Raw genomic sequence first — 23,483 nt, 5'->3', positions numbered from 1 at the left:
AAATTTACTTGGGATTTAAAGAAAGAAAACTTTAAAAGCTTATTCCTATTAATGCCGAACTAAGGTAGCTGCAAGCTGTGTGGTCGCTGGGGTTGCTCTCTTCTGCCTGGATGTTGTATGGTTTAATGGGGAGAGAACTGCCAACTTAGCACAGAGCAGCGGGGGTTTTTGGTATTGGCTCCTCCTGGATCCTGGATCCTGGGTCTCTGAAAAATTTCCCAGGTGGCTTTCTCATATCATAGATATAATGGTGGAGGCCACCTCCATAGGTAATAATTAATGTCAAGAGCGAGGTTCAAGTGGCACGTGCCACCCCAGGACTGTCTCTGATAGTTGCAATGACTCTCCTTTAGTTTCTTGGTACAAACTCATGATGGCTTTGTAGTTTCACATCGACATGGAATTTTGGTCCAATTTTTGAAGAAAATCTTCTATTTATGCATGAAGAATCTTCTGAATTCTAAATCACGGTTATAGGGAGTTTTAGAGTGAGAGTTATGTAACTTGTGTAAGTTGGAGTGAAACAGTTTTAAAAAGTATTGCAAAGGACTTTTTTAAATCATTCTTTTTTTTAAAAGATTTTATTTGACAGAGATCACAAGTAGGCAGAGACACAGACAGAGAGAGAGAGAGAGAGAGGAGGAAGCAGGTCCCCCACCTACCAGAGAGCCCGACGCACGACTCGATCCCAGGACCCTGAGATCAAGACCCGAGCCGAAGGCAGAGGCCCAACCCACTGAGCCACCCAGGCGCCCCAGAGAAGCAGGCTCCCTGCTGAGCAGAGAGCTGGATGTGGGGCTCAATCCCAGGACCCTGAGATCATGACCTGAGCTGAAGACAGAGGCTTTAACCCACTGAGCCACCCAGATGCCCCTGGGACTTTTCAATCACTCAGTCATTCAATCAACAAACATTTGTTTAATGCCTACTCTGTGTCAGATACTCCATTAGACCCCAGCAGTAGAGCAACAGGGAAAGCAGACACAGGCCATGTCTTCCTGGGGCTCAAAGCCCAGCTAATACCTTTTATTAACATGGCAGCAGTTTGAATGTGAGTTGTGGCCTTTCTAAGTCAGGTGTAGAGCTTGTCACTCGCCTGGAAGTTGTACTAAAAGGCTGATTCCCAGTGGGTGCTCCACAGCTCCTGAGCACTTCTTGGGTGTGGAGTAACTTGCACTCTTTCCTGTTTCCTTGGGCTGCTAGAAATCAGTTGACCGCCTTGCCTTCTCTTGCCCTGGCAGCCCAGGACTCTGGGAGGAGAACCAGGTCTATGTGACAATGTTCTTGCACTTAATAATGGCTTCCATCCTCTTCACACAGCCAGCTTCTTGGACAGACACTCCCACAAGCCTGCTCCATGGGCAGTGGTATTGGAAGAGCTAGGCACGTTCTCTCTCAGGGCTGTGCTCTGAGGCAGGCGGGGAGGAAAGAGACATGGGCTTCTGCTTGATAGACCTTTCAGAAAGGAACCTATTTGTCTTGCCCAGTTCTGTGCATGTTCCAGCCAGCTCAAGGCAGACCTGTTGGCTCTGCTTGATTCAGCAACTTCAGGCTTTGGGTAGGGCAGATGGAAAATCAGTCCTGGAAAAATGAAAATGTGAATAACCAAGGCAGAGAAGGTCATTCACCCGCCCATAAATCTAAACACACTAAGTCCATTGAAGGGCTTGCCAGGAAAATGCTATTTTCAGTTTTCTCTGTGGGTTCAATTTATCTTTACTGCTAAGTAGTCAAGTTGAATTAGATCCAGAACCAGATATAATTTGACCCTTTTTCCTTGAAGGGAGTTACCCCTCACCTTCCTGTCAGGGACCTGGCTATTCTGTCCTAAGGACTGGCATTTCCCAAGTTAGGATTCATAGAAGATCTTCCTTTATGATGTCTGAATTAAGGGCACTTAGGTTTCCCTTTCTCAGATAAATGAGCAATTGCCTCTTTTCTGCTCTATCTCATTAAGAATGAGGAACAGGGGCGCCTGGGTGGCTCAGTGGGTTAAAGCCTCTGCCTTCGGCTCAGGTCATGATCTCAGGGTCCTGGGATCGAGCCCCGCATTGGGCTCTCTGCTCGGTGGGGAGCCTGCTTCCCCCTCTCTCTGTCTCTTCCTGCGTCTCTGCCTACTTGTGATATCTGTCAGATAAATAAATTTTAGAAAAAAAAAAAAGAATGAGGAACAGTTGCTCAGGAATGCACTTTATTTTACTGGGTTTTGCCTTTCAAAACAGCAATTTTCCTGCATCTTATGATCTACCTTGGCCTGAAGAATGGCCTCATCTATCATCCTAACCATTCACATTGAGAGTTTTGAAAGATAAGTAATAGAATAATGGAGTACAATGAAAGACACACCTATCCAGGCAACTTGGGTGGCCAGCTCAACCCTAGTGTCCATTAGGTGGTTGGAACTGGCAGTGGAAAGCCCACACCTCCATGAGAGTACCACAGCTGTGAGCAAAGATGAAGTGCAACATGTATGAAAACATTCTCCGAGCTTTTATGGGCAAGAATCCTAGTTCCCACTTATGAAAGAAATTGAAAAAGACACAAAAAGTTGTAAAAGCATTCCATGTTCATGGATCAGAAGAATAAACATTGTTAAAATGTCTATACCCTAGAGCAATCTATACTTTCAATGCCATCCTGATCAAAATTCCACTGGCATTTTTCAAAGAGCTGGAAAAAAACAATCCTAAAATTTGTATGGAACCAGAAGAGATCCTGCATTGCTAAGGAAATGTTGAAAAAGAAAAACAAAACCGGGGGCATTACATCACCTGATTTCAAGCTTTACTGCGAAGCTGTGATCACTAAGACAGCATGGTACTGGACAAAAACAGACACATGGACCAGTGGAACAGAGCAGAGAGTCCAGATATGGACCCTCAACTCTATGGTCAAAATATCTTCGACAAATCAGGAAAAAATATACAGTGGAAAAAAGACAGTCTCTTCAATAAATGGTGCTGGGAAAATTGGACAGCTATATGTAGAAGAATGAAACTCGACCATCCTCTTACACCATACTCGAAGATAAATTCAAAATGGACAAAAGAACTCAATGTGAGGCAGGAATCTATTAAAATCCTAGAGGAGAACATGGGCAGTAATCTCTTTGACATCGGCCACAGCAACTTCCTTCAAGATAGGTCTCCAAAGGCAAAGGAAACCAAAGGGAAGATGAACTTTTGGAACTTCATCAAGATCAAAAGCTTCTGCACAGCAAAGGAAATAGTCAAAAAAACAAAGAGGCAACCCATGGAATGGGAGAAGGTATTCGCAAATGACACTACAAAAGGCTGATATCCAAGATCTATAAAGAACTCCTCAAACTCAACACACACAAAACAGATAATCACATCAAAAAATGCAGGGCGCCTGGGTGGCTCAGTGGGTTAAGCCTCTGCCTTTGGCTCAGGTCATGATCTCAGGGTCCTGGGATCGAGCCCCGCATTGGGCTCTCTGCTTGGCGGGGAGCCTGCTTCCCCCTCCCCCTCTGCCTGCCTTTCTGCCTACTTGTGATCTCTCTCTGTGTCAAATAAGTAAAATATTTAAAAAAAAAAATGGGCAGAAGACATGAACAGACACTTCTCCAAAGAAGACACAAATGGCTAACAGACACGTGAAAAAATGTTCATCATCATTAGGCATCAGGGAGATTCAAATCAAAACCACATTGAGATACCACATTACACCAGTTAGAATGGCCAAAATTAACAAGACAATAAACAACGTGTGTTGGAGAGGATGTGGAGAAAGGGGAACCCTCTTACACTGTTGGTGGGAATGCAAGTTGGTGCAGCCACTTTGGAAAACAGTGTGGAGTTTCCTCAAGAAATTAAAAATAGAGTTTCCCTGTGACCCTGCAATTGCACAGCTGGGTATTTACCCCAAAGATACTGAAGTAGTAAAAAGAAGGGCCATCTGTACCCCAGTGCTCATAGCAGCAATGGCCACAGTTGCCAAACTGTGGAAAGAACCAAGATGCCCTTCAATGGACGAATGGATAAAGAAGATATGGTCCATATATACAATGGAGTATTATGCCTCCATCAAAAAGGATGAACACTGACTTTTGTATCAACATGCATAGGACTGGAAGAGATTATACTGAGTGAAATAAGTCAAGCAGAGAGAGTCAATTATCATATGGTTTTGCTTACTTGTGGAACATGAGGAATAAAAGAGGACATGGGGAGATAGAAGTGAGTTGGGGGAAATCGGAGGGGGAGACAAATCATGAAACACTGTAGACTCAGAAACAAACTGAGGGTTTTGGAGGGAGGGAGGGAGGTGAGGGGGTGGGTGAGCTTGGTGGTGGTATTAAGGAGGGCACATATTACATGGAAGACTGGGTGTGGTGTGTAAACAATGAATGTTGGAACACTGAAAAGAAATAAAATAAGATAAAATGAAAAAGATAAAAAAGAATCCTAGTTCCCATCCTATAAAGATACGAGCAGAGTAGAAGAGAGTATTCAAGTCTATTTCCCATCTGAATGGCAAAGTGGAAGTTGATTTCTGCTTTTCCATATAGAAATGACTGGTCTCCCCATGTTGGTTGCATAAATAGGAGCTGTCCCAAGGCCAAGCCCTTCAGGACAGAGTTAGAGAAACCTCTCCTCCCAACTCCCTGTGGCAGTCTTAATATAGAATCACAAATTCTTTCATCTGCCTCCCTTCAAAAGGTGGGACGACTTAGCTCTCCTCCCCTTGAGCATGAGCAGGACACAGTAACTCACTTCTGATGAATAGAGTGTGGCAGGTGTGACCTTGTGTCACTTACAAAGATTTGAACATAAAAGGTACTGTGGCTTCCTCCTTGCTCTCTCTCTTGGATCACTCGCTCTGAATACACCAGCTGTCATGTCATGAGACCACTAAAGCAGTCCTATGAAGAGGCCTATATGTTGAGGAACTGATGTCACCTTCCAAGAACCAATAAACAACTGTGGCCTTTGGCCAACAGCCATGTGAGCAAACGATGCTGGCAGTAGATTCTTCAGCCTCATTTAAGACTTCAGATGACATAGCCCTGGCCAACGTCTTAACTACAGCCCCAACGAGAGACTGTGAGCCAGGGCCACTGAGCCATTCACAAATTCCTCATCCACAGAAGCCATGAGATCATAAATGTTTAAAAGCTACTGAGTTTTAGACTCATTCATTGTGCAGCAACAGATAATTAATGAAGTTCTCCTTTGAGAATATTTCATTGGTGGTAAAAATTTTTATTATAAATGTTATTTATGATGTATACCTTTATGCATACTGGTCATAAAAAAGTAACTGGTCAACTTTCAAGAGCAATGAATTACCCTTAGTTTAAACCTGAGCTGCATGAACTTGACCAGACATGTCCGTAGATAATTTAATGGATACACTCGAATGCTCCTCTGTGTAGATGAATCGAATGGACAAAGAGGAAGTGGGGTCCAGGCTTATCAATTTCACTTCATTGTAATAGCAGAATTAAGAAGATATTGTGATGGCCTTATCACATGCCTGCAAATTCTTTAATACCCCTTTCACTGAAGTCCTGTATCTCTGTCACTTCCTGTCGAATCTGAGCCAACCATAGTGACTTGTTTATATCTAGAAGATGGTTCATTCAAGCCGCCCCACTGAAGTGTCAGGTGCCAGCCAGTATCAACTACTAGACACGTGAGCAAAGGTACCCCCTCCACCCCATCCCCAACCAGCACGTTACTTCCAACTAACAAGTCACCCCTCCCAGTTTAAGTCTTCCAACGTGAGGCCCCAGATATCATGGAACAAAGTTCTACGAGCCTAGTAAAATGGGTGTTTCATGCCACGAAGGTTTGGAGTAGTTTGTTATGTAGCAATAGTAACCAGAACAGACATACAGGAACAGTGTTTCTACATCTTTCAAATTAGTAGGAAGCAATCCAATTTGGAGACAAGAACTAATTAACCAACTGAGTTGAAGTGATGACCTTTAAAGGACTTAACTTCAGGGCAAAATGTAAGGTTCAGGAGGAAGGTGGCAATGGGAGAGACATGGTATGGTTTTTGCTATATTGTATTTTTCTATAGCAAAGTGCAGCTCTCCAGGGAAAACATTAAAAAGCTCATTAGCCAGCATGTATAGAGATAAAAACAGGAAGCAAATATTTCATCTCCGAGTCTTTCCCCCCACTTTACAAAAGTGCAATTGTGAAAAATTTCAAACACAGAAATACATGCAGGTATTCACCACCAGCACCCAGAATTCATCAGAGGTTAAGCTCTGGGATATATTTGCTTGGAATCTATTTTTAAAGTTGTTTTTTTTTTAAATTTATTTGACAGAGATCACAAGTATGCAGACAGGCAGGCAGAGGGGTGGGGGGAAGCAGGCTCCCTGCTGAGCAGAGAGCCCGATTCGGGGCTCAATCCCAGGACCCTGAGATCATGACCTGAGCCGAAGGCAGAGGCTTAACCCACTGAGCCACCCAGGTGCCCCGGAATCTATTTTTAAATAAGAAATCAGCAGATAGATATATTTAGAGCTCCCACTTACCCCAATTCCAATTTATGCCACCCCCAGAGTTAACTGCTATCCTGAAGTTCATATTTTTCCCTTGCCTTTGCCTTTTAATTATTTTAAGAACAATTAGTTCTGAAAGTTATCTTATAATTGCATTTTTGAGAGCTAGTTTTAATGATACTGTCATTAACAAATAAGTTGATTTAAGATATTACATATAAATGTTTGCTCGCTCACTTACTAACGGATTAAAAATTCTAGGATACGTGCTCTCCATCTAGTGGTAAAAACTGGATAACCACAGGTACACATATGTCTGATGTAGAGGAATGAACACATATAAAGGGACTTCTACAGACAGGGTACTCTTCTTGTCTCTGTGGGGAATATGAAGATGGACAAAACAGACTCCAGGCCCCAGGATGCTCAGAATCCATAGAATATTTACCTTGTGCTCAGCAATCATAGGAGGAATATGGAGGCTCAGAGGGGTCAGGTAACTTGCTCAAGGTCATACAACTCCTGAGTGGCAGAACAGTGATCCCAAATCTTAGGGTTCTGACTTCCAAGTCTGTTCTTTAAGCCACAAATCTTAATAGTACTTTTAATATGAAAAACAGGTTTTAAACAAATTTTATGAAGTAGAATACCAATTTTGTTGAATTGTGAGGCTTAAAATAAAGAGTCTTCAAATAAATTTGGTCTACACCTCTAATCTAGGAATTTCTACCTTTATGGGTCCCTGGAAGGAAAACTTTGACAAGCTCTGCCTAAGGGTAGAATTCAAGCATTGAGCAGGAGATGGTTCAGAAAGGGGAGTGGGACACCATAAAGACCACTAGAGCTATGATATTATAAAATGTTAACACTTGGATAAGCTGGACACTGACCAATCAGAATAGGGCATTGTCTGATACAATCAGACACTGAATACAGCAACCAGTTTAGCCATAACATTCTTACGTTATGGTTGGGGGTGGTGAGCTTATGCATTCCAGATAAGGGAAAGCATCTAAAGAAAGACAAGGATTTATAAACAAGCCATGGAGAGTTCCTTTACCATGTCCCAAACCTCTACTTCCCCTTCTATTCTCCTGCCTCCATTAGCCTCCAAAACTAGAAGTCTTTACATTACTCTCCACTTAATTTCTCAATTGGACTGGAACCCGATCTTGATTTCTGCTCCTTATCCCCTTGGTTCCTGGTTCTACTTGGAGGGACAAAGAAACAATAAGGAATTACTGGTTGCAAAAAGCTCAGAAGGTATGGGTTTATTGGGATGGGGATTTTCTAGATGGAAGAACAGGGTAGTTATGGGCATGGTTTGGGCCAAAAAAAAAAAAAAGGGCAGTAATCACATAGTGGATAAGGGGGAGAGCACAAGATAAGAAGGTCAGGGAGATAATCACAGGTCAGGCTATGGAAGAACAGCTATGTGGCTTGTGTTTTATTCTAAGTGCAGTCAGAGCCATTGGAGAATTTTGGGGAGTAGGGGAGGGCATGTGTTAAGATATAATTTGTATTTTCAAAAAGTTACTCTAGCTGCAATGACAAAGTCTGAGAAGACAAGACTGGAAGCAGGGAAACCAGGGCCCTTTACGATGCCACAGGAACAAGATGGTGGTAGTGTGGACAGGAGTAGTAGTGGGCATGGAAGCAAGAGGATAGATTTGAAATATCATCTGGGTAGAATTTATAGGGAGTCACCTAATATCATTCAGCCCAACTTTTCCAATTGCAGATGAAGAAACTGGGGTTCTGGGATGTAATGTTGAATCACCATCTATAAATGGCAGAACTACAACTTTGACTTAGGCTCTTAATTTTCAGCTGAAAACCCATATCATTTTACCACAGTATTTCATATATCTTTTATGTGTGCATGCCTTTATCTCTCACCCAATTCTAAATTTCCTGAAAGCAGAGCAATTGCCTTAGACTCCAATGATTAATTCAACTTCTATTTTGCAAAGGCTACCAACAAGCTACATGGTGGATGAAATGTTGTAAGATGGAGTTCTAACACTCCATGTTAGGCACAGAGAAAGGGCTCCTTGACATATTTGAAATTAAAATGAAGTTGAAAATCCTATAAAAGGTTCCAACCTACATGAAGCAAAATCCCACCGAAATTCAGGCTCCAATAGAACTTCAGGATCTTGTTGAGTTAAGAGAAGAGAAATACTAGAGGAAACTCACATTGGTTCTTTATGGAACGTAACAGCCCTTAGATGAACTCTCCCAAGAGAAAGTTAAAAAGAGTGTTTGCATAATCTCTTTCCCCAACTCTAAACTCAAGGAGGACTTTACATGGGTTTAGTTGAGGGTTCACATGCCTTTCTCAAGGCTTGGCGATGGACACCCTCGTGGAAAGGGTGACAGAATGAGAATTAATCCTGGGGAGACTCTTTTCACTTCTCCCTGGGCATTGGCTGAACTTTTGTCTTAAGAGCTGTTTTTATCCAGAGGGATTCACATGGCCAGGTGGAAGCCCAGGGGAAAGCAAAGCCTGGACCTGATTTTTCATAATTAGTCCTGGCTTGGGCTTCAGATTAAAAAAAGGAAAAGGGAGAGAGACTTTGAGTGTACATGTTGTTTGATCTCATTCAATAAGATGAGGGATTAAGGACATAACCAGAAATCAATCATAAGCAGATATTAAGTCATAACCAGGAATAAAAAATGTTCATTTAACTCAACTATAGCCTGTGTTATCTCACTTAGGAGACCACGCTTGACAAGTAACAACTGATGGGATATACACATTGAGTCCAGGTAAGGGAACCCTTCCCATCTGTGTATTTGGCAGAATTGAAAGCAGCCATCTGGAAAACCTCTAATAAAAAGATGCCACTTGGTTTCAGAGAGAATGCCAAACACCTGTGTCTATTATTAATCTGCAGTCACTCAAAATTAGCTTTGAATAGCTCAGGTACTAATGACAAGTGAATTTAAGATCATTCCCTGTATCTTATATTTATCATTTCTCTAGATATGTACAGTAGTGCGTAAGGCCTCCTTAGGACAGGTCTGTTTTCTGGGCTCTTAGCTTCTCATTTTGTGGACTTCTCCTTCCCTCTTGAACATCTGGTGCCTTTCTGCTACAAATAGGGTTTCTGGAGCTCCCTGGTCAGGTTCACCCACCGAACAATGTCTAATGCTCCCAAATTGTTCCTTTACCCTCTGTTGAGTCCATAAATCCTCCCATTTCCTCAGGACACTGATTTCATGCATCTGTTTGGAAGAAAGTGATGAGACCAAACTTACTCACGGTGGATGTCTTAATGTGCTAACTCATCCATCCTCCAAATGGAAAGACCTTAACAGTAGAATATAGGGAACAGGGTAGAATGCGGGGAACAGGGGCCATGTCCCAGCATTCCATCACCATTGGGTGCCCTTATTTTTAATGCCCTTATCCCAATTTGTAATTCCATAACTGTATAATTAACTGACTTCTTTCTTTCAATTAGATGACAAGTTCTGTGAGGGTAGGGCTCATGGTCCTTTGCATTCCTCAGCCCAAAGCCACCACGACTGACACAAAGGAGGAGACTCAGATACCTGTATGAATGAATGAATGAACAAAGGAAGGAGTTGAATTTTCATATACAGGTGAGACCAGCCTTTTCCATACATGCTCAAAAGGGCAAAAAGTTAAAAAAAAAAAAAATGGTAGCATGGTCTCAAAAAAAAAAAAATGAAGATTCTTGTAGGAGGGTGAAAAATTACTAGGGCTTTGCTTAGAAAGGTAATGCTGTGCACACATCTTTAAATTAAAAAAGGAAAAAACTCTTAAGAGGCTGGCAGGTAAGTGTCAAGGAAACAAACCCCAAATAGTTAATACCCTTTGCTTGAAGGGCTTCCCCTCTCAGCTCAGGAAATGAATCAATATCTGTCCTTCCTCTTCCCAACCCCTCTGATTGAATGAGATGAAGGATTTGGAAACAGAATAGCCAGCCTGAGCCCCATGCGTTCTGTTCTCCCTCTGACACTTGTGTCCCCTGCCCGACGCAGATCCTAACTACTTCATGCTTTCTCCTCTCTGGCTTTCTTGGTGACGAGACATAGGAATGAGATGCTGGATATAAAATTTGCCACCTCTGCACAGGCTCAGCCTGCACTGCTGAAGTATCCTTGTTCTGCGTGAGTTAAATATGAAAATGAGACAAAATAAGTAAACATGCTGGGAGTCTGATAGGCATTTAATCATGCAAGTTTTTTTTCTCCTCCTTCCTTCTTGGTTCAAAAAACACTTGTAAACCACAGCTGTCCAGCAAGGATCTTTCTTTATCTCCTGGCCTAAAAAGTGAGGCTAACATGTTGGTAATTAATTAAGCCAGAAGACAGTGAGCTGAGTTAGATATGTACATATGTGGCAGGGAGCGAAGAAACTCTAAGAGGCAATAGGCTGTCGCTCCTCAGAGGGAAGGCTTCTTAAAGAGGGGGACTTATCTTTAAAGCATCGCTCAGGTGCCTTTTTTATATTCCTACCGTTGCTATGGAAATCACCCCTGTAAGAACCTGTGGAAATGTAGACTGTGTCGCCAGATGCATAAATATGGGGGTGCAAGCGAGTGGCCAGCCTGCTGACTCCTATCCGTTCCCAGCTTTGGACCTGAGAAAAAGAACTAGAATCTGGTTGAGGAAGAAGGAAGGAGTGCTGTGCGCACATAACTCAGCGCCTGGTAGACAAAGACCTTCTAGAATATCCAGCTGTCTATTCCTAAGGCTGACCAGTATGTCTGTTGTCTCAACATTTCTTTTCACTGCCAATACTTTCCTGGTTTAGTCAATAAACCAAATAGAAGAATAAGAATTCTAAGACTATCATTTCCCCCATGCAATAGGAGAAGAACCACTGCAGTGATCCTGTTAGAGCCAGGACTCTATTTTACGCACAGAACTTATGTCATGAATAAAGTCACTTTCTCAGAAGAAACCATCTCTTTTCTTTCTTTGTGCTTTTATTACTTCTACCACAGCTTCAACTGATCAGCTCCGTCTCCCCTTTGCCACCCGCCCCCCTGCCCCCAAGAGAAACAAGCTGCCTGCTACCATTTCATGAGAGAGCAGAGCTGAGTTGAGTCGTGGATGCTGGAAGTCATCAGTGGATCAACCAGATTCTATATGTATTAGTCTCCCAGATTACATATTTCACGTATGTGTTGCAGGGAAAAAAAATAAATTTCTGCCTGTCATGAACACTTTGAAAGTGCATCATTAATAGTTTCTAGCTTTGGAAACTTAACGACAAAAGGGCACTGGGGACATTGCAGAATCCTAGGCTGGAGAACCATGTTGAGAAAATGAACAGGCAGCCCGGGGAGCTGGGGAGCGCATCCACAGCCAAGATCAATGCCACAGAAGTTGTTCAACACGGGCACTGCTGCCCTGCTATTGGGCATTGGACTCCACTGGAGGCACCAAGACAGCCCCATAGACTGGATGTTGTTGTCTTGGTTGCCACCACCAGTACGGAAAATCCATGATCCCTTCTTGGACTAATTATTTTCTGATTCTCAGTCCCAGATGTGTGCATCTGATGGGCCATGCCTAATTTGGAGGGCTGGGGCTCTAACTAGAAGAGTGAATATCAGCCTTTGCAGCTCCTATAGAAGGAGTTTTCTGTCTCCCACCAATTTCACAAACATTAGGAAGGAAATTGGGGTGCTCTGCTGCCCCTCCCCAAAAATGTCTGCCATATGGGGAGATGGGGAGTATTAAATCTGAGAACGTGAAGGGCCTCTATGTATAATCTTCAGAAATAAGATCTTAAAAGTCTATGGAAATCAAGGCCAAATGTTCTAAAATGAAGCCTTAAAGCCAGCTTCCTCGGGTTTTAAAAAGAGATAATTTTCCATTGTCTGAGGGTTTGGCTATAATGCTAACAGAGGAGAGAGGAAGGAGGAACCAAGGATGATTATTGCAGTTCTTGGGGACAGGGAACGGTCACAGTCCTGGATGAAGGAGGGGGCAGAGTGGCCAATATTGCTCCGTTATCTGCCAGAAACCCCAAGGGATGAGAGGCAGGGGAATGCAATAAAAGGATGGGAAGGTACTGAGCCAGGAGGCACAGAATTCCACACAGAGAGAAGGCAAAGATATGGCCTGCAGCAGGGGATAGGAATGTCAGGAACTTTGGGTCACAGGGAGTGGTGTCCTGAAGAAATCTTGAACACCGAAGTGCCACATACAACAGGCTGTGACTCAGAGGGATCCTTGAGCAAAGAGGGGACGATTGGGTGATTGGAGGCAAATACACACACACACACACACACACACACACACACACACACACAGTCATCTAATTGTGGGACAGGTCAGTGGTCAGGATGAGAAAATTTGCCCATGTGTCACAATGACTGCAAGTGATAGAAACCCAACACTAGTTAGCCCAGACAGGAGAGAATTTATTGGTGGGATAAGGGAGTGCCTCGTATAACTGTCAAAGCAAGGGGCAAGGAGCAGTTGGGCCCAAGAACCAAACATCTCTAGGGCTGTGTCGGTCTCTCATTCCTGCCTTGAACTGCAGCCCAGCCTCGTTGGCTTGGTGGAGAATAGGATTGCTCACTGGGCCAAGGTCCAGTCCTGTGGCTTCTACCTCCAGAGGAGAGAGGACCCCCTTTTAAGTTCCAATTCTGTAGAAATACTCCAATGAACCTGGCTCACCCATGGAAGGCAGGCCAGTTTGTATTTCTGATGACTTTTAAAGTACAATAACTAGTTGTTAGCAAACGGTTACCATTTTTACCCACCCTTGTGGGCAGTGGATCGTGGTGCTGGTCCATCCATCTTGGGTTCCTATTCCTCCTAGATCTGACAACTAAACAAGCCATTGAGCCATGGGACACAGACATGACATCCGGCGCCCCATCCCCATGGGCCAGGGCTGTTCGCAGATGAGGGAGACACACCATGAGCCCCAGCTTGTGTCTGGTGTACCCAAGGATGTGGAGGACCCTCCCTGGGCTTGTAGCTGTCCAGCTGGTCTTACAAGGGCTGGCTTGGCTTTGGTAAACAAAAGAGTTTATGTCTCCTACCTCCTTCTCACTCTTCATGTACGTAAGGCCTCACAAATCACATTGGGAAAGTAAAAATGTGGTGACTAGCCAGTCTGTCTTGATGGTCTAAGCAACTGCCCTCAGAGATTCTTGACCGAACTGACTTAATCACACAGTTGTGTTGATGCTTTACAGAGCGAGCCATGGTTTGTAGTCTGCAAGAAGTCAGCATGCATTTACCAGACTGATGCCCTCTGACGCCAGCTCTGTCTCCCAGCTTGACCTGGCATTGTGGAAGCTAAACCCTACAGACAACATTTCCCATGTTACACTTGTAGTTCTTAGTGTTGGTGGGATTTTCATGATGACTTTCTAAACAGAACTGGATAACTGGAGAAGGGTGAGTGATCTTGAGAAGCCGTGGTTGAGCTCATCCTTAGCTGTTCCTGAGAGCTGGGCTGGCATCTGCTGGCAGAGTTACTGTGTCGCCAAAGTTTTGGTGTGGAGGGATATTTTAGGGACCCAATCATATCCATGTTCCAGCCAGCCCTCCACACTGAGTCATGGCCCCCCAGCCTTCCTTTATGAAAACTAAAGCCCCACAGTGGATTCAGCTGACATTTGCTACTAGAAAGTGCCTCAGGTTCATCCTTTCCCATTTCTAATTTCACTCAAGTCTCTCACTTTTGGACACATTCTTATTTAAAAAATGAAACTCCGTCCCTTTAGGGCTGGATGTCAACATGTCAATGGCTTTGTCACCTTCTCTGCTAATGCCAGTGCCATCAGAATTTAAAAAGCGAAAGCAAGGAAGTGCATTTTGAAATGAATGCCACGTGAACAGTCAAGCAGAGAGCCAGAAACTTCGAATGAAGAGGCAGAAAGCAGAACGCAGGTGGAGAGTATTTAAATCCTCCTTACAGGTGTGGGTTACGATCTTCCTCAGCCTTTCCCAGCCTCTGTGGCCAACTGGAACAGAGATGGTGTCATACTCCCCTGGGGGGGGGGGGTGGTGTGTGCATGTACGTGTTGGGGGGGGGACGTCATTGCTTCCTGGCACACTCCGTGTAAGCACCAAAGTTCCACACTTCCCATCCCCACCTTGACAAAGCATGTGCCTCAGAGTAACTTTCCTGTCACCAACCTCCTGAGAGAAAATCAGATCACACAGGAGACACTGAACACCATGCTTCCCCATTGGCTTCCTGGCACCCACAGTCCTGCTTGGGCTTAGGAACTTCCTATTTGAAAAGCAATTGTGTTGGCCACCTCTTCGTCTGTATTTTTAAATGGACTTTTCGCCCGATATTATCAATTAAATTCAGTGTGTGGGTCCATGAACGCAAGTGCATTGCATGTGCGTGTCCTTGCTCAGGGTTCCTCTTCCGTGTCGACAATGGTGGTTAAAGTTGAGTGGCTATTCACGCCAGACATTTTTACATCCGAAGCAGCACACAAATGCCTCTCCGAGCCTCGCATTTCAGAACAGTTAGCAGCAGCATGTAGAAAAGTATCCAAGAAGCTATTTCATTTCCATGGCAGCCAGGACCCAGACGCCAAAGCTTTATAGATTAAAATCAATGCCTGAATTGCATTCAGAAAGCCTGAATTGCCTGTCAGCCTTCAGGACCAGCAACGCGATGTGATAAATGAGGTGAAGAGCCTCATTCAGGCGAGGGAGTGCGTGTCGCATTAGCGAGGACTTCTGTGCCGTTTTCAAAGCAAATACCAAATGGAATGAATTACTGGGAACCAGCAAATGAATGTCAAGAATCTGAGATGTGGGGGTTGTAATTTACTAATTACTGGGAAAAGATGAACACAAAGTCAATGTGTAAAAGAATGTGGTGGGGGGGGGTGTCAGGGTGGAGCACATGAGACAAAGAAAGTAAACGTGTAGAAGGCTCCTATCTTCTGTCCTGGTAAAAAGAGATGGATTTTCAAGGCATAGACACCTGGTTCAACCCCCAGCTTGGTCTTTGCTGCTCAGGGTCATAAACTGCAGTGAGTGTTAATTAAGTAAGACAAGTATATAAACACCTAGATAAGCATCTGGGCACACAGTAGGCAGGCGGTAGGTTTGAAATCTACCTTTCCCCAGCCCCCATTCTATTCCTTTTTCATTTAGGCAGGAATCAGAGCACTGAAACAGAACTGATTTTGCTCAGGGATTCAGTGTTCGAGAGTGAGCCTCACTGCCTCCCATAGCAGATCAACGTCGAGACACAGGAGGGCAAGGCTGGAAGGGGAAAGCATTGAGAAATTCACAGAGAAGCATTCACAAAGGATGGGTTGACTGTAAAATTGCATGAATAATACAACTTGTGATGCTGTCTTCTGCCTGCTGGTGCAAATCCGTCCAATGGCAAAATAACAACCCACAGTTTCATTCTCCAGTGTCCTTGCCTCTCTTCTGTGACATTAATGCATTCTCTGAGCTCAGGGGAAGCTGGGCATGTCATTCCAATCAGCCAGGTGCACCTAACAGGGCTGTAGCTTCCAGCAGCCAAGAAAGGGACTCTCTAAGGTGTCCTCTCTGTCAGGAGGGATAGGAAGGATGCCATATGAAGAGGAACCAGGAAGTAATGGAGTAGAACCTGGCATGGGAGTCAAGAGATAGAGATGCCTGTCCTGACTCACCACCAACCAGATGTGGGAAACGATGGGCTCAGACCAGAAGATCATTTTCCAAACTATTTTTACTAGTTCTTTAAGAGACTGTGATAGAAATACCTTGTATTCCCTCAGTTCCCACCTCTCCTTGTTGGTAACGGTACCCTTGATTTTTAGCTATGAATATGGCCGCTCAGAACATAGAGACCACACTTCCTAGCCTTCCTTGCATTTTTGTCTGTTATAAAGTTCGGGCCAATGAGATGAAGGAGTAGACAGTATGTGCAGCTTCTTGGAAGTGTCACGGGAAAGAAGAGTGTGTGTGTCCCTCTCTTGCCCTTCCTTCTTCCTGGTGGTGTTTCTGCGATGTGGAGGCTGAACCTGGAACAGTCATCTTGGACTGTGATGTGAAAGCCACGAGCTGTGCAGAGGGAACGGCATGACCGAAGGAAACTGGGTCTCTGAATTTGCTAACAGCCATGCCAACCCCAGACTATCTAGATATCTTATGTGGGAGAGAAAAAGTCACTGCTGCTTTGGATTTTCTGTTAATAGAAATTGGAACTAATCTTAATTAACAGAGCTATTAATAGATTTCTACCGAACAAGTTTCTTTGGGCAAATAAAGACCTGCACAATCAGCACCACCCAGGAGTTTGTTACAAAGGCAGGGTCGCAGGGAACACTGGCCCCACTGCATTAGAATCTTCATTTCTAACAAGATTCCCAGGAAATCTGTTGAAAAGCATGGCTACTGATCACGGTGTGGAAAATGGTGTCCCGTGATCCTAGATTCTGGCAAAAAGTAGCCACATGTCTGAAGCCCCTCGAGCAAATGAACAGCCTCAAACTGGCCCTGAGCCCTGCAGGCCTGGGGCTGCTACCATGGACCCCGTGAATCCTCAGGGATTTGACAATTTCAGCTCCAAGTTCTGACTCATTTTCAAGGCCACACCTTTTTTGATTGACACTCATTGAGCCAAGAGTCTGTGGCAGACCCCCTCTTCCTCTGCTCCCGGCCACCCCTGCTTCTGAGGGACTGCCTAGCTGGAGCAGGTCCTGCCGGAGCAGCCCCCGGCTGCTGCACCCCTCTTGATCAACTAATGCTTTTCCCCACAAGTTATACTCGGATCTGCACGAGAGGCGGAAGGGAGACCCAGTGCTACCTGCCAGGGTTGGCTTGGGGTTGGGGGTGGTTGGGGGAGGCAAAGCATCTGTCAGTCCTTTCTTATCACACACAGGTTCACCAGGAGTACCTAGTCCTGGTCAATCAAGACATCAGCTGAAATATTGTTTGCGTAACAGAAATCAGTTGATCGATCCCATTTGCTTCCTGCTTTACAGCTGATCTGGGGGCAGTATGTCAGAGGCTGTGCTAGGCAGTCATAAAGATTTGTTCTCTGGGGCCAGGCTTCCTGGGTTTGGATGCAGGCTTACCACGAGCTAGCTGCAAAACTTTAGTCAAGTTACTTAACCTTAACCTCAACAAACCTTGGTTTCCTCATCTGCAAAATGGGGATAAAAACTGTATCTACTTCCCAGTTTTGTTGCAAGAATTACATAAGGAATAAATGTGAAACTCCTGGACTTGTTCCTGGTCTATAGGAAGCACTATAAAAATAGTAAAAAAAAAAAAAAAATTTAAAAAGACATTTACAGAAGTCATAAGTAATCGCCATTATAATTTGGGGGATTAAAACCTAAATCACTGGGCTAAAAATCTAAAAATGAGGAAGGAAGTCTCAACGCTGTAGGAGTTGACAAAATATTTCAGGTCCGTTTCTCCCATGACTTATCAGCTAAACAAATGATTGTCAGTTTCGTGAAAACAGAATGGATCATTCAAGCAAGCAAACATTTAGCACATGCCTACTGAACGTCAAGGTAGAAGGTCTAGTGCTGGGCACTGTGGGAAACGCAGTGACATAACAGAGGAGTTTCCGGCTCTGTGACTCAGTAGGAGAAAGGCATGGGCACAAATATCTTCATTAAATGTTGAAAATGGGGACGCCTGGGTGGCTCAGTTGGTTAAGCCGCTGCCTTTGGCTCACGTCATGATCCCAGGGTCCTGGGATCGAGTCCCACATCGGGCTCCTTGCTAGGCAGGGAGCCTGCTTCTCTCGCTGCCTCTGCCTGCCACTCTGTCTGCTTGTGTGTACTCTCTGACAAATAAATAAAATCTTAAAAAAAAAAATTAAAAAAATAAATGTTGAAAATGCTATAATATGTTCTGTGAAAGTAGAAAAGCACATGGTAATAACAGGTTCCTGTGCACCTTTGGCATACATGATTTCTTTTCATACTCAAAACAAGTCTATGAAAGTGGTAGAAATCATTCTGATGTTACAAATCTGTGGATGGAGCTTCAAAGACCTTCAGAAAATTGCTAAGTTCTCATGCATGGGAAGTCAAAGAACGGAATTCGAATTCAGTTCGGCTGATGCCACCGTCTTTGCTTTTCTATTACAGGAGACTGTGAAGAACAAAGCCTTCACAGAGGTGACCTTTCTACTGGGTCTTGAGGGAAGAGTCAGGTTTCCAGGCAGTCTGGGGTCAGAGGTGGAGGGAGGGTTGGGGTTAGCAGGAGTGCGCCCCGGCTTCTAGCAGAGGCCCGTGAGGGCAGGAGAGGAGACCAGGGCTGGCAGAGGTCAAAGAGGTGGGAGACAGAGACATGGGAAGCTCGCCTGTGGGGACATGGCCAAGGATCCTGAGTCAGAGATCTGGGGTTTGGACTGCATTCCTTGGGCCAGCTACCAGCAAGGCCTCAGAGGAGAGGAAGGGGTGCCTGCAGGGGAGGGGCCCAGAGGGCCCAGCGAGGGGTAAGACGGGGCACGGAGGTGCAGGCTGCAAGCATACAGGCTCCATTTAGAGGCATTCAAAACTGAAAACTCCAAACCAAACAGAAGAAGCCACTGTACTTGCAAAGCCAAACAAGCCTGCAGCGAGCCTGGCCTTCCAATGACGGGTTTGCCTTCGCTGCCTGGCCCGGGGCACACGGGGCGCAAAGCTGGAGTCAAGGAGACCAACGAGGATGCTGTGTGTGGAGGACGACCGGGGACAGAAGGAAGACACTGGCAATGGGGCAGATTCTGACGCATCGTTAAGACGTTTAAAAATCCTCCTCATCAATGACTAAACAGCTGGATGCTACATCTGGCCATATCACTTAATTATCACTTGCGGGGGCGGGGAGTGGCGGGAAGAGACCCATGGGCTAAGCATGACCCGTAGGTATGTTTTTTGAAGCTTCTAGAATTCAAATGGACAAAACTACTTTCTATAATGCTTGTGACTGAACCTCGTGCAGCCTCCCAGCCTGCGAGGGCGGGGCGGGGAGGGGGCAGGGGAGAGGAGAGAGAATGGTTAAAACAGTTCTATTTTGGGCATGCTTTAATGACAGCCTCCTCGTCGAAATATTTTTCGTGCAATGTCTTTTCTGTGCCGTGTCATTGAAAGTGTTTTTAATTTCAAAGAGAGGCTGTGGCACAGGACGTTAATCAATGAAATTCTGGCATGCTTTTCTATGAATGTGCCTCATTATTTATATTTACCACTGACAGAGAGGAGTGCTTAAGCCCCGGCAATATTATCATTCATGCCTGGTTAATAAAGGCAAAAAAAACAAATGCTGTAGGAAATTCAGCCTGATGCCGGAGAGAGGGAGGACCTATTTTAGGTCTCTGGGATATTTCATGGTCCCCAAGGCCTTCCCTGTGAGTCACAGGACAGAAATTTGAGGCAGAGAAGGCAGCATAGCATAGGCGTCTGGACTGAAAAATAAGTTTTGGCTGAAATGCTGGATAATAGTATTTATGTATTCCCTGCTTGCGGGTTTCTGCAACGCCTTCTGTTCTGTATGCACGGGATGTAGCCAGCAATGCCAGCGTTTTTTGTTCCCCTGAATTCCTGTCCTCGGACACTGCCAGGATTTAGGGTGGGGTCAGCCCGGGGCCATTTTAGCCCCAATAAAGGTCTGTTTTATTAAAGGCCTGCTTGTCCCTTGCCTGTTTACTGCTGCCTAATACAACACTTTCTTTATCTCTTTTTGGCGCCACCCCAAAGAAAGCAGGGGGACTTGCTGCCTCTGGGATTCCAATTTCTATCTTCGCCTGGGGTTTAGGGACTCAAATGGGAAAAAGCAAGAGCACCGTGTTTAGGACAGAATTTCCCATAGGCCACAGTGCCACGCAAAGCCACTGCACCCGTGACAAGCAGGATGCCTCTGATCTACACTGTCGAGCTGTCGCTTCTTGCTCCTGCGGCTGAAGAACACGGCTGTGTCATTCACACGTTCCCCTCCCGGCTCCTGGTGACAAGATCCGCAGCCCGCACGGCTGGGAACGTGTGGGAGGGGGTTTCCCTGGGAAAACTAGCTGCTGACTGGGGAACGCACACTCTGATTTTATCTGAATAATTACCAAGTTCCCAGTCCCGTACCTGGTCCAGGTGGTCTCTGGGCTAACAGGCCAGGGCACCTGGAAGCCCGGTCTGCATCCCAAGCCCTGAGTGCACGGCCTATGCTCTTGCATAGTGCTCCAGGCTGTGAAGAGCCTCCCCCCTCCCCCGCCCCAGGGCCTCATGCATGGCTTGAATGGAAGTATTTCTTCGTGCTTTATAAAATAAGGGGACCTTCATTTTCATGCGGCACTGGATGCTGAAAATTAGAAGTGGGTCTTAACTGGGAGCCTTGGTCTGAATATTCTCAAGTAAGGCAACCGATTACGGAGAAGGTTCCTTTTTTAGACTCCCCCTAAATGCTCAGGAGATTAAAGGAAACATAGGAAGCAGTGACAAGTACAAAAGCCTGCGCTATCCTGAGATCTGTTCACATGGGGGGGGTGCTCATTGATTAGGTGAAAAGGCAAAGTGTAGCGTAGCCTTGAAATGGCCAGCCCAGCAGAACTAGAAAGTTCAGAGGAGAGGGTGATTGGCAGTGGCAGATGCAGCTGGGAGGCCAAGGAGGGGTGGGGAGTAGAAAGATGCCGTTGAATATGCCCTTGAAGAAGTAATTGGAGACCTAGAGAAGCCTTAGAAGAGAAGGGTCAAAGCTGGCTGGAATTGAGGGAATTCCAAAGTGGAATTGGAGACTGCCAGAAAGAGAGCGTGTTTGGGAGCGTTTAGAGAGGAGAGCTGGTAAGGCGGAAGAGGTACTGACGGTGGGGGGCCCTGTCCTCCAGTCACTGAGACGGCGGGTGGGGGTGGGGGCAGATAGGAGAGCTTGGCCTGCATACCGTCAGCGGGGAGGGAGAAGCAGGATGGCCCTGGCAGAGGATCCAACCCACGCCTGAGTCCCCGAACCCTGCCGCCACCCCCACCCAGATCTGCAAAGCTCCTTGAACACAGACAGAGCGCAGCAGCAGGAGGGTGTTAAGCGATGCTCTTGAAAAGCTAGTCTGAGAACATCTGCAGCAGAACCCCTTTCTGGCATTGGTTCCTAAAGCATTTTCTGGATCCTACCTCAGACCTCCCCTACCAGAATCCCTCGGAGCCTTGACGAGGGGAGGGCGGGAGTTAGCATTTTATACTCGAGTTCCCACGTGCTCCTGATGATCCCGAACATCTGAGAACGAGGAGTCTAGAGAGTCCAGCTGTGTCTGGTTAGAGGGGCAAGCTAGAGCTGCGGGGGCACAGGGGCTGGGTCAGGAAGGGAGGGGCTGGACGATGACCTGGGCCATCGCCATGCACATCTGTCACAAAGGGAGGTGCCTCCCACCAGCTTCCATCGCCAGTCCCCAAAGAGCCTCCTGCCAGCCAAGTTCTCCACACCTCTGGACTTACAGGGAGTAACTGTCTTCTGCAGTCTGGGAGGATTAAGACTTTCCAGTGAAGATTGTTCCTGAAAATTGTACCCTGGTCTAGTTTTTTTGTTGTTGTTGTTTTTTTAAGAGGCAGTCCATCTAAGGACGGTCCAGTAACGCCAACCCTATGACGGGGGTTCTTGTATGAAAGGGAAGACCCCGTGAGCTGGGTACAGAGCATGTCCACCACTTGGCTCTGGGCTCAAGCCAAGCACTCCCCACTGCTTGCTGCTTCCTTTTCCAACCTTCCGCCTTGCTCAAACTCTCCTTGCTTAAATATCCAGAAAACTTCCAGGCGGTGGCTAAGGCCAAACTCCTTATTCTGGGTTCAGTCTTTCAGCCCTAAATAAATTTGATCTCCTCAGGCCACTGATTCTGCCTGCCTGGACTTATGTGTGGTTCTCACATTTAGCCTCTTACTCAGTTTCCCTAACCTCCAGCTCCCTGTTCTCTCAAAAACTCCTTCTCAAATCTGTATTGACGAATCCCTGACCGATGTCTCGTTTATAAACTACTGATGATTCCTTCCAAGCAGGCTCGTTTGCCTCTCAACTGTCTGAACCCCAAAGAATGTCTCAAGCTAACAAGGAGGGACGAATGTTTTTGAAAGCAGTCTTTCTCAGACTTTAGTGGGCAGACAGGCTACCTGGCAGTGCACATTCGCAGTTAGAGGGTCTGGGGTGGGACCTGAGATTCTGCTTCTGGTCCCCAAGGGTGTTGAGGCTGCTGGTCCACGGACCATACCCCGAGTGGCAGGTTTTATAAATGAGTAGCTCTTAATTCTCTCCTCTGTCCCACTCCACCTGTTCCAGTTTTATTGTTGGTGGTGGTGTTGTTGCTGTTTTTAAATCATCTCATCGTTCTACTTTAAACACAGGAATAGGAAAAGACTCTATCTGCCGTTAATCTGGATTATTTTTCTTGCCTTTAGTCCAGTAGATTGCTCCAAACCAAACTGGCATCCCTCACACAAATTTCTATCATTTTCTGTGCATTATTTTCTTAGGGCTTTATTACAAATGTCTTGTGCACAAGGCATACTAGAGAGATAGAAGGACAGTGAGCTGTAGAAAGCGGCGAGCAGACAGGCTTCCTCCAACCACCAGATAACATGGCAGCAGAAGCTCCCAAAGGTTGGGCTCAGAGGGGCCTAGTTCCCCATGCACTGGGCCATTTGCTGAGCTGATCTCACACACTTCTGTCTCCATGACTTTCACACCCAACGCCCAGTTCCCTTCCTCCTTTGCATTAGCAGTTGTTAAGTAAAAAGGAGCCAATTGCTAGAATGCTTAATTTTAGAAAAAAAAAATCATAATTTTTCTACTTCTATTTGGGATCTGAAAACATTTATTACTTTTAACATTTACATTTTAAATAAGGATTTCTTTATTTTTGCACTAGGCGAGTGAATTCAGTGATTCATCTCTCCAAAAATAAAGTTTTGGAATTGTGACAAATGTTTCACAATAGTAATATTTGAGGATGGAGAAATGGTTACTATTAAACATACACCTTAGTGTTTCCTGTCAGTAAAACCTACTTATTCCTCAGGGTGCCCCTCTCAAACCACTGCATGGATTTCTT

The 23,483-nt window shown here is 45.3% G+C and overlaps 1 long non-coding RNA gene across 1 annotated transcript in view; it reads right to left on the bottom strand.

The window, feature by feature from the left end:
- Positions 1-995: 995 nt before the first annotated feature.
- LOC309860212 overlaps positions 996-23,483 on the bottom strand; it is a 35,305-nt gene continuing 12,817 nt past the window's right edge. Inside the window, exon 2 of the long non-coding RNA XR_014309257.1 lies at positions 996-1,581. This is a non-coding gene — a long non-coding RNA (uncharacterized lncRNA). The remainder of the gene's footprint in view (positions 1,582-23,483) is intronic.

The sequence above is a fragment of the Mustela nivalis genome (assembly GCF_964662115.1).
Source record: "Mustela nivalis genome assembly, chromosome: 2".
In the NCBI taxonomy this organism is placed as follows: Eukaryota; Metazoa; Chordata; class Mammalia; order Carnivora; family Mustelidae; genus Mustela; species Mustela nivalis.
The sequence above is the reverse complement of the archived record's forward strand: the minus strand, read 5'-3'. Positions and strand labels throughout refer to the sequence as shown.